Source organism: Genypterus blacodes, unplaced genomic scaffold, assembly GCF_046128005.1.
Source record: "Genypterus blacodes isolate CSIRO-AG114 ecotype Tasmania unplaced genomic scaffold, CSIRO-AGI_Gbla_v1 ptg000192l_1, whole genome shotgun sequence".
In the NCBI taxonomy this organism is placed as follows: Eukaryota; Metazoa; Chordata; class Actinopteri; order Ophidiiformes; family Ophidiidae; genus Genypterus; species Genypterus blacodes.
In genome coordinates this window covers 82,419-94,534 of record NW_027466992.1, presented here as the reverse complement: position 1 = coordinate 94,534, position 12,116 = coordinate 82,419, and the positions used below count along the sequence as shown (strand labels likewise).

The following is a 12,116-nucleotide window of genomic DNA, read 5'->3' as shown; positions in this document are numbered from 1 at the left end:
GCAGTCGATTGCTTTATTCTGTTTTGTCTCCTGAATCGTTTACAGGGAGTTCTGTAACTGGTTGATTTGATTTATAGGACTCGGTTACAAACAAATATATCTTATTTCATGGGGGGGGTTGCTTCGTATCAACCTGTCTATGTTGAGTTCGTTTCACTGTTTTCTAATCATTATCACCCACGACACGATCATTTTCTGGTGGACCCAATCTTGAGGACTTCCTTGAAGATGGGTGTGATGTGGTGGCTTTGGTCTGGTCCACTCTGCCGTAAACATGTGTTGGGTAGATTGAGGCGAACCAGGACAAACTGGGCAGACGCTGCATGACCAGTAGAGACGCTGGTTGCAAGATGACATCTTTCACATAAAGTTTCTGCGTGGTGGGGAGGTACAGCGTGGAGGGGGTCATGCAGTCTGCTCTGCTCCTCGACCATAGAAGCACGGGGGAAGAAAGATAACAAGCTGCAGGTGTCCCATAGCGCAACTTGAGACAGAATATGGAGAAGCAGAAAAGAGAAGAGCACTATATGAAGACGTGTGCTATCCAGATGAAGTGGACGATGCCGAACGTAATCTACGAACTGCCAAAGTAACTCGTGAAGGCAGTGCTTTAAAATATAGAAGAATGAAAAGTAACAAGCCACCATAAAAGACTTCAAGGACATTTGAAGAAGGAATCAGAAAGCTGCAATCAGACATTTTGCTTTCGGTGTTTTCTCGATGATCAACGGCAAACGATGACAAACCACACAATCCGTTATTGTTATTGAAACCATTGGGAGTAGATGTAAGCCGTCGGACAGTAAATGCTTTAACATGTACTTTTCTTTAACCATCAGCTCATCTGGTTTTTCCGCACCCTCCGCTGCAACAGACCACAAAAGCAGTGCCAACAGGATGACAAATACTGAATCTACACCCCACCTCTACTCTGCAGAGGATTTGATTGTATTATTGTATTTGTATAATTTATCCAGCCTCATTGTGTGCGCACTCTGCATTGTGGATTTTGGCCAAAATGTTGTCACAATATAATAATAATAATCTTGCTTTCCACCAACTGGCTGCATTGGGTCATATTTTCTTCCATATGAAATCACTTGGTCAAACGTCGTCTTTATTAGGACAACACATTGTTAAACCAACCAATACAGCAGCACCAACATTATTGAAATAAAATTCATTAGAAGTCACAATTGACAGCAGTCGGTCGGTCGCTCAAATAATAATAATGCGCTCCCCGGTGAGCGCTCCCCCACCACCAGCTGAGCGCTCGCGACAACAACAATAACAAACATTCCACGTGGAGGGGCGGGCGCTAGCCAGCCGAAGAAAGTTCACACGGCCAGCTGAAGAAAGTTCTCACGGCCCGGCTCGAAAGTCGGGACGAAACGGCCTGCAGTTCAGCGGCGCGCCCGCTAGAGGACCCCGAGAAGATTGTCATCCAGAGGGGGGGGGGAAGGGGAAGATGGATAGTTGATGTTCCAAGTGACAGTTAAATCCCAAGTTTACGTTGAACGGGCAAGTCTGCTTGAACAGGTAAGTCGACGGGCAGTTCCAAGTAGTTTGGGGAGAGCGAGATTGGCTTAGCTCGTTTGTAGAGCGACATTGGCTCAGTCAATTAAAAGGCCGCGCCCGCTCACCGGCGCTGTTGGACCGTTGAACCTAACCGGATGTAAGTGAGTGCTGTGTATGTTTCCCAACGTCTGTTTTGGGGGAAATGTGTCAGGTGTGTCTCCTAAACCTCAGCTGGTTCACTTTTGATGCACTTGTGATGGTTTGTGTATGTGACGTGCTTGTTTTATGTATGAATGTGAAAAGCTGCAGTACCGCTCTCGGCCTGAATAGTGATCATGCAAGTGGGGTGGCGCTGTTTCACCAAGGAACCAAACCGGAGGTAAACAAAGAATGATTGAATTAATTTTTCTTTTGAGCTAAAAACGTTAAAATGTGGAACGCTTCACGAATTTGCGTGTCATCCTTGCGCAGGGGCCATGCTAATCTTCTCTGTATCGTTCCAATTTTAGTATATGTGCTTCCGAAGAAACACAATGATGGAGAGAGAACTTTCACAACATGTACTGGGACCAATAATCGTCCACTCGAGGTTCTGGTAGAGACGTCTGGATCATGCCGGGGCTGGGGAACACGTTTTTAACTCAACCTGCAAACTATACCAAACATATGGCACTGATTTACCCCCCAAAAACACATGGCACTGATTTGCCACAATTGCTGTATCATGTGTACATCATATGTCTTAACAGTGACGTAAAACAGATTCTACAGTAAACGATTGTGGCATGCCATCCAGAGTGACGTAATGTGAAACAGTCTGTACAGCGTAATAAACAACGATCATGACGCCATCCAAACCGACCAAGTCACAACAGTGATTTTAGAATAGAATAGAGGTTAGAATAGAATTTTCTCTGACCTAACAGTTACAATACATACATGTTAAGAATCTCGGTCCAGTCTGACCTCGCGCGCGCGCTGTGTGGGCACTGCGGGAAATCTATAATAGCCATGCGTGACGTCAGCACCGACGGTTGGACGGCTACGATGGTAGGAGACAAAATAGTGCGGATTTCTGCATTACTACGTAATTTAAACCATCGTGTGATGATTGCTTTTGACTCTAACTCTATGCTGAGCTTAACGTGTGTTAGTGCTGAGTATGACTCCGGGACGTACAACACGCCAAAAGAAGTGGAGTTGATTCCCCTCACATCGTGCAAATCGGTCTTGGAGTGCCATCTAGCGGTGATGGCGCTGCACTACCACGGAGTGACCTACTCGAATCAGAAAGTCCACACTAAACACACAGCGTGCTGTTCACACAATTCTCACGATGCCAAAGCAGCGCCTACTGGGTTAGTGCATGCACATTCGGCGCGATATTCAGGGGGACCCCCATGCCACTCCCCCGGCGGCTAGGCGTAGTAGTGATCGAGTGTGGTGAACCAGAACAAAGAAAAGACGACTAAAGTTGTGTTCTTCCCAAACTTGATGTGTGTTGCTACGGAAGAATGGAATGAACAAATACAGGTAGGATAAGGGATTATTCATTGAAGAATACAATGAACGACAGTGGTTACAATGGGTAAATTGAAAGACTATTACCACCCGTTGCCCGCTGCAATAGAAGTTGTGAGCATGTAGAATATTGTTGTTGTGAGTGTGTTTTTCAAGTCCTACAATGTCCAGGGAAACCTTCTGTTTTATGCCAGTAACGTCAATGTTTACAAGTGCGCAGATTCCAGTGTGACTGCAGTCGATTGCTTTATTCTGTTTTGTCTCCTGAATCGTTTACAGGGAGTTCTGTAACTGGTTGATTTGATTTATAGGACTCGGTTACAAACAAATATATCTTATTTCATGGGGGGGGTTGCTTCGTATCAACCTGTCTATGTTGAGTTCGTTTCACTGTTTTCTAATCATTATCACCCACGACACGATCATTTTCTGGTGGACCCAATCTTGAGGACTTCCTTGAAGATGGGTGTGATGTGGTGGCTTTGGTCTGGTCCACTCTGCCGTAAACATGTTTTGGGTAGATTGAGGCGAACCAGGACAAACTGGGCAGACGCTGCAGGACCAGTAGAGACGCTGGTTGCAAGATGACATCTTTCACATAAAGTTTCTGCGTGGTGGGGAGGTACAGCGTGGAGGGGGTCATGCAGTCTGCTCTGCTCCTCGACCACAGAAGCACGGGGGAAGAAAGATATCAAGCTGCAGGTGTCCAATAGCGCAACTTGAGACAGAATATGGAGAAGCAGAAAAGAGAAGAACACTATATGAAGACGTGTGCTATCCAGATGAAGTGAACGATGCCGAACGTAATCTACGAACTGCCAAAGTAACTCGTGAAGGCAGTGCTTTAAAATATAGAAGAATGAAAAGTAACAAGCCACCATAAAAGACTTCAAGGACATTTGAAGAAGGAATCAGAAAGCTGCAATCAGACATTTTGCTTTCGGTGTTTTCTCGATGATCAACGGCAAACGATGACAAACCACACAATCCGTTATTGTTATTGAAACCATTGGGAGTAGATGTAAGCCGTCGGACAGTAAATGCTTTAACATGTACTCTTCTTTAACCATCAGCTCATCTGGTTTTTCCGCACCCTCCGCTGCAACAGACCACAAAAGCAGTGCCAACAGGATGACAAATACTGAATCTACACCCCACCTCTACTCTGCAGAGGATTTGATTGTATTATTGTATTTGTATAATTTATCCAGCCTCATTGTGTGCGCACTCTGCATTGTGGATTTTGGCCAAAATGTTGTCACAATATAATAATAATAATCTTGCTTTCCACCAAACTGGCTGCATTGGGTCATATTTTCTTCCATATGAAATCACTTGGTCAAACGTCGTCTTTATTAGGACAACACATTGTTAAACCAACCAATACAGCAGCACTAACATTATTGAAATAAAATTCATTAGAAGTCACAATTGACAACAGTCGGTCGCTCGCTCAAATAATAATAATGCGCTCCCCGGTGAGCGCTCCCCCACCACCAGCTGAGCGCTCGCGACAACAACAATAACAAACATTCCACGTGGAGGGGCGGGCGCTAGCCAGCCGAAGAAAGTTCACACGGCCAGCTGAAGAAAGTTCTCACGGCCCGGCTCGAAAGTCGGGACGAAACGGCCTGCAGTTCAGCGGCGCGCCCGCTAGAGGACCCCGAGAAGATTGTCATCCAGAGGGGGGGGGAGGGGAAGATGGATAGTTGATGTTCCAAGTGACAGTTAAATCCCAAGTTTACGTTGAACGGGCAAGTCTGCTTGAACAGGTAAGTCGACGGGCAGTTCCAAGTAGTTTGGGGAGAGCGAGATTGGCTTAGCTCGTTTGTAGAGCGACATTGGCTCAGTCAATTAAAAGGCCGCGCCCGCTCACCGGCGCTGTTGGACCGTTGAACCTAACCGGATGTAAGTGAGTGCTGTGTATGTTTGCCAACGTCTGTTTTGGGGGAAATGTGTCAGGTGTGTCTCCTAAACCTCAGCTGGTTCACTTTTGATGCACTTGTGATGGTTTGTGTATGTGACGTGCTTGTTTTATGTATGAATGTGAAAAGCTGCAGTACCGCTCTCGGCCTGAATAGTGATCATGCAAGTGGGGTGGCGCTGTTTCACCAAGGAACCAAACCGGAGGTAAACAAAGAATGATTGAATTAATTTTTCTTTTGAGCTAAAAACGTTAAAATGTGGAACGCTTCACGAATTTGCGTGTCATCCTTGCGCAGGGGCCATGCTAATCTTCTCTGTATCGTTCCAATTTTAGTATATGTGCTTCCGAAGAATCACAATGATGGAGAGAGAACTTTCACAACATGTACTGGGACCAATAATCGTCCACTCGAGGTTCTGGTAGAGACGTCTGGATCATGCCGGGGCTGGGGAACACGTTTTTAACTCAACCTGCAAACTATACCAAACATATGGCACTGATTTACCCCCCAAAAACACATGGCACTGATTTGCCACAATTGCTGTATCATGTGTACATCATATGTCTTAACAGTGACGTAAAACAGATTCTACAGTAAACGATGATGAGGCATGCCATCCAGAGTGACGTAATGTGAAACAGTCTGTACAGCGTAATAAACAACGATCATGACGCCATCCAAACCGACCAAGTCACAACAGTGATTTTAGAATAGAATAGAGGTTAGAATAGAATTTTCTCTGACCTAACAGTTACAATACATACATGTTAAGAATCTCGGTCCAGTCTGACCTCGCGCGCGCGCTGTGTGGGCACTGCGGGAAATCTATAATAGCCATGCGTGACGTCAGCACCGACGGTTGGACGGCTACGATGGTAGGAGACAAAATAGTGCGGATTTCTGCATTACTACGTAATTTAAACCATCGTGTGATGATTGCTTTTGACTCTAACTCTATGCTGAGCTTAACGTGTGTTAGTGCTGAGTATGACTCCGGGACGTACAACACGCCAAAAGAAGTGGAGTTGATTCCCCTCACATCGTGCAAATCGGTCTTGGAGTGCCATCTAGCGGTGATGGCGCTGCACTACCACGGAGTGACCTACTCGAATCAGAAAGTCCACACTAAACACACAGCGTGCTGTTCACACAATTCTCACGATGCCAAAGCAGCGCCTACTGGGTTAGTGCATGCACATTCGGCGCGATATTCAGGGGGACCCCCATGCCACTCCCCCGGCGGCTAGGCGTAGTAGTGATCGAGTGTGGTGAACCAGAACAAAGAAAAGACGACTAAAGTTGTGTTCTTCCCAAACTTGATGTGTGTTGCTACGGAAGAATGGAATGAACAAATACAGGTAGGATAAGGGATTATTCATTGAAGAATACAATGAACGACAGTGGTTACAATGGGTAAATTGAAAGACTATAACCACCCGTTGCCCGCTGCAATAGAAGTTGTGAGCATGTAGAATATTGTTGTTGTGAGTGTGTTTTTCAAGCCCTACAATGTCCAGGGAAACCTTCTGTTTTATGCCAGTAACGTCAATGTTTACAAGTGCGCAGATTCCAGTGTGACTGCAGTCGATTGCTTTATTCTGTTTTGTCTCCTGAATCGTTTACAGGGAGTTCTGTAACTGGTTGATTTGATTTATAGGACTCGGTTACAAACAAATATATCTTATTTCATGGGGGGGGTTGCTTCGTATCAACCTGTCTATGTTGAGTTCGTTTCACTGTTTTCTAATCATTATCACCCACGACACGATCATTTTCTGGTGGACCCAATCTTGAGGACTTCCTTGAAGATGGGTGTGATGTGGTGGCTTTGGTCTGGTCCACTCTGCCGTAAACATGTGTTGGGTAGATTGAGGCGAACCAGGACAAACTGGGCAGACGCTGCATGACCAGTAGAGACGCTGGTTGCAAGATGACATCTTTCACATAAAGTTTCTGCGCGGTGGGGATGTACAGCGTGGAGGGGGTCATGCAGTCTGCTCTGCTCCTCGACCATAGAAGCACGGGGGAAGAAAGATAACAAGCTGCAGGTGTCCCATAGCGCAACTTGAGACAGAATATGGAGAAGCAGAAAAGAGAAGAGCACTATATGAAGACGTGTGCTATCCAGATGAAGTGGACGATGCCGAACGTAATCTACGAACTGCCAAAGTAACTCGTGAAGGCAGTGCTTTAAAATATAGAAGAATGAAAAGTAACAAGCCACCATAAAAGACTTCAAGGACATTTGAAGAAGGAATCAGAAAGCTGCAATCAGACATTTTGCTTTCGGTGTTTTCTCGATGATCAACGGCAAACGATGACAAACCACACAATCCGTTATTGTTATTGAAACCATTGGGAGTAGATGTAAGCCGTCGGACAGTAAATGCTTTAACATGTACTTTTCTTTAACCATCAGCTCATCTGGTTTTTCCGCACCCTCCGCTGCAACAGACCACAAAAGCAGTGCCAACAGGATGGCAAATACTGAATCTACACCCCACCTCTACTCTGCAGAGGATTTGATTGTATTATTGTATTTGTATAATTTATCCAGCCTCATTGTGTGCGCACTCTGCATTGTGGATTTTGGCCAAAATGTTGTCACAATATAATAATAATAATCTTGCTTTCCACCAACTGGCTGCATTGGGTCATATTTTCTTCCATATGAAATCACTTGGTCAAACGTCGTCTTTATTAGGACAACACATTGTTAAACCAACCAATACAGCAGCACCAACATTATTGAAATAAAATTCATTAGAAGTCACAATTGACAACAGTCGGTCGGTCGCTCAAATAATAATAATGCGCTCCCCGGTGAGCGCTCCCCCACCACCAGCTGAGCGCTCGCGACAACAACAATAACAAACATTCCACGTGGAGGGGCGGGCGCTAGCCAGCCGAAGAAAGTTCACACGGCCAGCTGAAGAAAGTTCTCACGGCCCGGCTCGAAAGTCGGGACGAAACGGCCTGCAGTTCAGCGGCGCGCCCGCTAGAGGACCCCGAGAAGATTGTCATCCAGAGGGGGGGGGGAGGGGAAGATGGATAGTTGATGTTCCAAGTGACAGTTAAATCCCAAGTTTACGTTGAACGGGCAAGTCTGCTTGAACAGGTAAGTCGACGGGCAGTTCCAAGTAGTTTGGGGAGAGCGAGATTGGCTTAGCTCGTTTGTAGAGCGACATTGGCTCAGTCAATTAAAAGGCCGCGCCCGCTCACCGGCGCTGTTGGACCGTTGAACCTAACCGGATGTAAGTGAGTGCTGTGTATGTTTGCCAACGTCTGTTTTGGGGGAAATGTGTCAGGTGTGTCTCCTAAACCTCAGCTGGTTCACTTTTGATGCACTTGTGATGGTTTGTGTATGTGACGTGCTTGTTTTATGTATGAATGTGAAAAGCTGCAGTACCGCTCTCGGCCTGAATAGTGATCATGCAAGTGGGGTGGCGCTGTTTCACCAAGGAACCAAACCGGAGGTAAACAAAGAATGATTGAATTAATTTTTCTTTTGAGCTAAAAACGTTAAAATGTGGAACGCTTCACGAATTTGCGTGTCATCCTTGCGCAGGGGCCATGCTAATCTTCTCTGTATCGTTCCAATTTTAGTATATGTGCTTCCGAAGAAACACAATGATGGAGAGAGAACTTTCACAACATGTACTGGGACCAATAATCGTCCACTCGAGGTTCTGGTAGAGACGTCTGGATCATGCCGGGGCTGGGGAACACGTTTTTAACTCAACCTGCAAACTATACCAAACATATGGCACTGATTTACCCCCCAAAAACACATGGCACTGATTTGCCACAATTGCTGTATCATGTGTACATCATATGTCTTAACAGTGACGTAAAACAGATTCTACAGTAAACGATGATGAGGCATGCCATCCAGAGTGACGTAATGTGAAACAGTCTGTACAGCGTAATAAACAACGATCATGACGCCATCCAAACCGACCAAGTCACAACAGTGATTTTAGAATAGAATAGAGGTTAGAATAGAATTTTCTCTGACCTAACAGTTACAATACATACATGTTAAGAATCTCGGTCCAGTCTGACCTCGCGCGCGCGCTGTGTGGGCACTGCGGGAAATCTATAATAGCCATGCGTGACGTCAGCACCGACGGTTGGACGGCTACGATGGTAGGAGACAAAATAGTGCGGATTTCTGCATTACTACGTAATTTAAACCATCGTGTGATGATTGCTTTTGACTCTAACTCTATGCTGAGCTTAACGTGTGTTAGTGCTGAGTATGACTCCGGGACGTACAACACGCCAAAAGAAGTGGAGTTGATTCCCCTCACATCGTGCAAATCGGTCTTGGAGTGCCATCTAGCGGTGATGGCGCTGCACTACCACGGAGTGACCTACTCGAATCAGAAAGTCCACACTAAACACACAGCGTGCTGTTCACACAATTCTCACGATGCCAAAGCAGCGCCTACTGGGTTAGTGCATGCACATTCGGCGCGATATTCAGGGGGACCCCCATGCCACTCCCCCGGCGGCTAGGCGTAGTAGTGATCGAGTGTGGTGAACCAGAACAAAGAAAAGACGACTAAAGTTGTGTTCTTCCCAAACTTGATGTGTGTTGCTACGGAAGAATGGAATGAACAAATACAGGTAGGATAAGGGATTATTCATTGAAGAATACAATGAACGACAGTGGTTACAATGGGTAAATTGAAAGACTATTACCACCCGTTGCCCGCTGCAATAGAAGTTGTGAGCATGTAGAATATTGTTGTTGTGAGTGTGTTTTTCAAGTCCTACAATGTCCAGGGAAACCTTCTGTTTTATGCCAGTAACGTCAATGTTTACAAGTGCGCAGATTCCAGTGTGACTGCAGTCGATTGCTTTATTCTGTTTTGTCTCCTGAATCGTTTACAGGGAGTTCTGTAACTGGTTGATTTGATTTATAGGACTCGGTTACAAACAAATATATCTTATTTCATGGGGGGGGTTGCTTCGTATCAACCTGTCTATGTTGAGTTCGTTTCACTGTTTTCTAATCATTATCACCCACGACACGATCATTTTCTGGTGGACCCAATCTTGAGGACTTCCTTGAAGATGGGTGTGATGTGGTGGCTTTGGTCTGGTCCACTCTGCCGTAAACATGTTTTGGGTAGATTGAGGCGAACCAGGACAAACTGGGCAGACGCTGCAGGACCAGTAGAGACGCTGGTTGCAAGATGACATCTTTCACATAAAGTTTCTGCGTGGTGGGGAGGTACAGCGTGGAGGGGGTCATGCAGTCTGCTCTGCTCCTCGACCACAGAAGCACGGGGGAAGAAAGATATCAAGCTGCAGGTGTCCAATAGCGCAACTTGAGACAGAATATGGAGAAGCAGAAAAGAGAAGAACACTATATGAAGACGTGTGCTATCCAGATGAAGTGAACGATGCCGAACGTAATCTACGAACTGCCAAAGTAACTCGTGAAGGCAGTGCTTTAAAATATAGAAGAATGAAAAGTAACAAGCCACCATAAAAGACTTCAAGGACATTTGAAGAAGGAATCAGAAAGCTGCAATCAGACATTTTGCTTTCGGTGTTTTCTCGATGATCAACGGCAAACGATGACAAACCACACAATCCGTTATTGTTATTGAAACCATTGGGAGTAGATGTAAGCCGTCGGACAGTAAATGCTTTAACATGTACTCTTCTTTAACCATCAGCTCATCTGGTTTTTCCGCACCCTCCGCTGCAACAGACCACAAAAGCAGTGCCAACAGGATGACAAATACTGAATCTACACCCCACCTCTACTCTGCAGAGGATTTGATTGTATTATTGTATTTGTATAATTTATCCAGCCTCATTGTGTGCGCACTCTGCATTGTGGATTTTGGCCAAAATGTTGTCACAATATAATAATAATAATCTTGCTTTCCACCAAACTGGCTGCATTGGGTCATATTTTCTTCCATATGAAATCACTTGGTCAAACGTCGTCTTTATTAGGACAACACATTGTTAAACCAACCAATACAGCAGCACTAACATTATTGAAATAAAATTCATTAGAAGTCACAATTGACAACAGTCGGTCGCTCGCTCAAATAATAATAATGCGCTCCCCGGTGAGCGCTCCCCCACCACCAGCTGAGCGCTCGCGACAACAACAATAACAAACATTCCACGTGGAGGGGCGGGCGCTAGCCAGCCGAAGAAAGTTCACACGGCCAGCTGAAGAAAGTTCTCACGGCCCGGCTCGAAAGTCGGGACGAAACGGCCTGCAGTTCAGCGGCGCGCCCGCTAGAGGACCCCGAGAAGATTGTCATCCAGAGGGGGGGGGAGGGGAAGATGGATAGTTGATGTTCCAAGTGACAGTTAAATCCCAAGTTTACGTTGAACGGGCAAGTCTGCTTGAACAGGTAAGTCGACGGGCAGTTCCAAGTAGTTTGGGGAGAGCGAGATTGGCTTAGCTCGTTTGTAGAGCGACATTGGCTCAGTCAATTAAAAGGCCGCGCCCGCTCACCGGCGCTGTTGGACCGTTGAACCTAACCGGATGTAAGTGAGTGCTGTGTATGTTTGCCAACGTCTGTTTTGGGGGAAATGTGTCAGGTGTGTCTCCTAAACCTCAGCTGGTTCACTTTTGATGCACTTGTGATGGTTTGTGTATGTGACGTGCTTGTTTTATGTATGAATGTGAAAAGCTGCAGTACCGCTCTCGGCCTGAATAGTGATCATGCAAGTGGGGTGGCGCTGTTTCACCAAGGAACCAAACCGGAGGTAAACAAAGAATGATTGAATTAATTTTTCTTTTGAGCTAAAAACGTTAAAATGTGGAACGCTTCACGAATTTGCGTGTCATCCTTGCGCAGGGGCCATGCTAATCTTCTCTGTATCGTTCCAATTTTAGTATATGTGCTTCCGAAGAATCACAATGATGGAGAGAGAACTTTCACAACATGTACTGGGACCAATAATCGTCCACTCGAGGTTCTGGTAGAGACGTCTGGATCATGCCGGGGCTGGGGAACACGTTTTTAACTCAACCTGCAAACTATACCAAACATATGGCACTGATTTACCCCCCAAAAACACATGGCACTGATTTGCCACAATTGCTGTATCATGTGTACATCATATGTCTTAACAGTGACGTAAAACAGATTCTACAGTAAACGA

General features: G+C 45.6%; 4 non-coding genes across 4 annotated transcripts; all 4 read right to left on the bottom strand.

Annotated features, from left to right (window-relative positions):
• Window positions 1-1,944: 1,944 nt before the first annotated feature.
• LOC143015237 (U6 spliceosomal RNA) lies at window positions 1,945-2,050 on the bottom strand. Its single transcript, XR_012965394.1, has one exon. It is a non-coding gene; the product is annotated as a U6 spliceosomal RNA (small nuclear RNA).
• Window positions 2,051-5,216: 3,166 nt separating this feature from the next.
• On the bottom strand, window positions 5,217-5,322 carry LOC143015249 (U6 spliceosomal RNA). Its single transcript, XR_012965406.1, has one exon. It is a non-coding gene; the product is annotated as a U6 spliceosomal RNA (small nuclear RNA).
• A 3,168-nt stretch (window positions 5,323-8,490) lies between these two features.
• LOC143015236 (U6 spliceosomal RNA) lies at window positions 8,491-8,596 on the bottom strand. Its single transcript, XR_012965393.1, has one exon. It is a non-coding gene; the product is annotated as a U6 spliceosomal RNA (small nuclear RNA).
• Window positions 8,597-11,764: 3,168 nt separating this feature from the next.
• LOC143015248 (U6 spliceosomal RNA) lies at window positions 11,765-11,870 on the bottom strand. Its single transcript, XR_012965405.1, has one exon. It is a non-coding gene; the product is annotated as a U6 spliceosomal RNA (small nuclear RNA).
• Window positions 11,871-12,116: the final 246 nt, after the last annotated feature.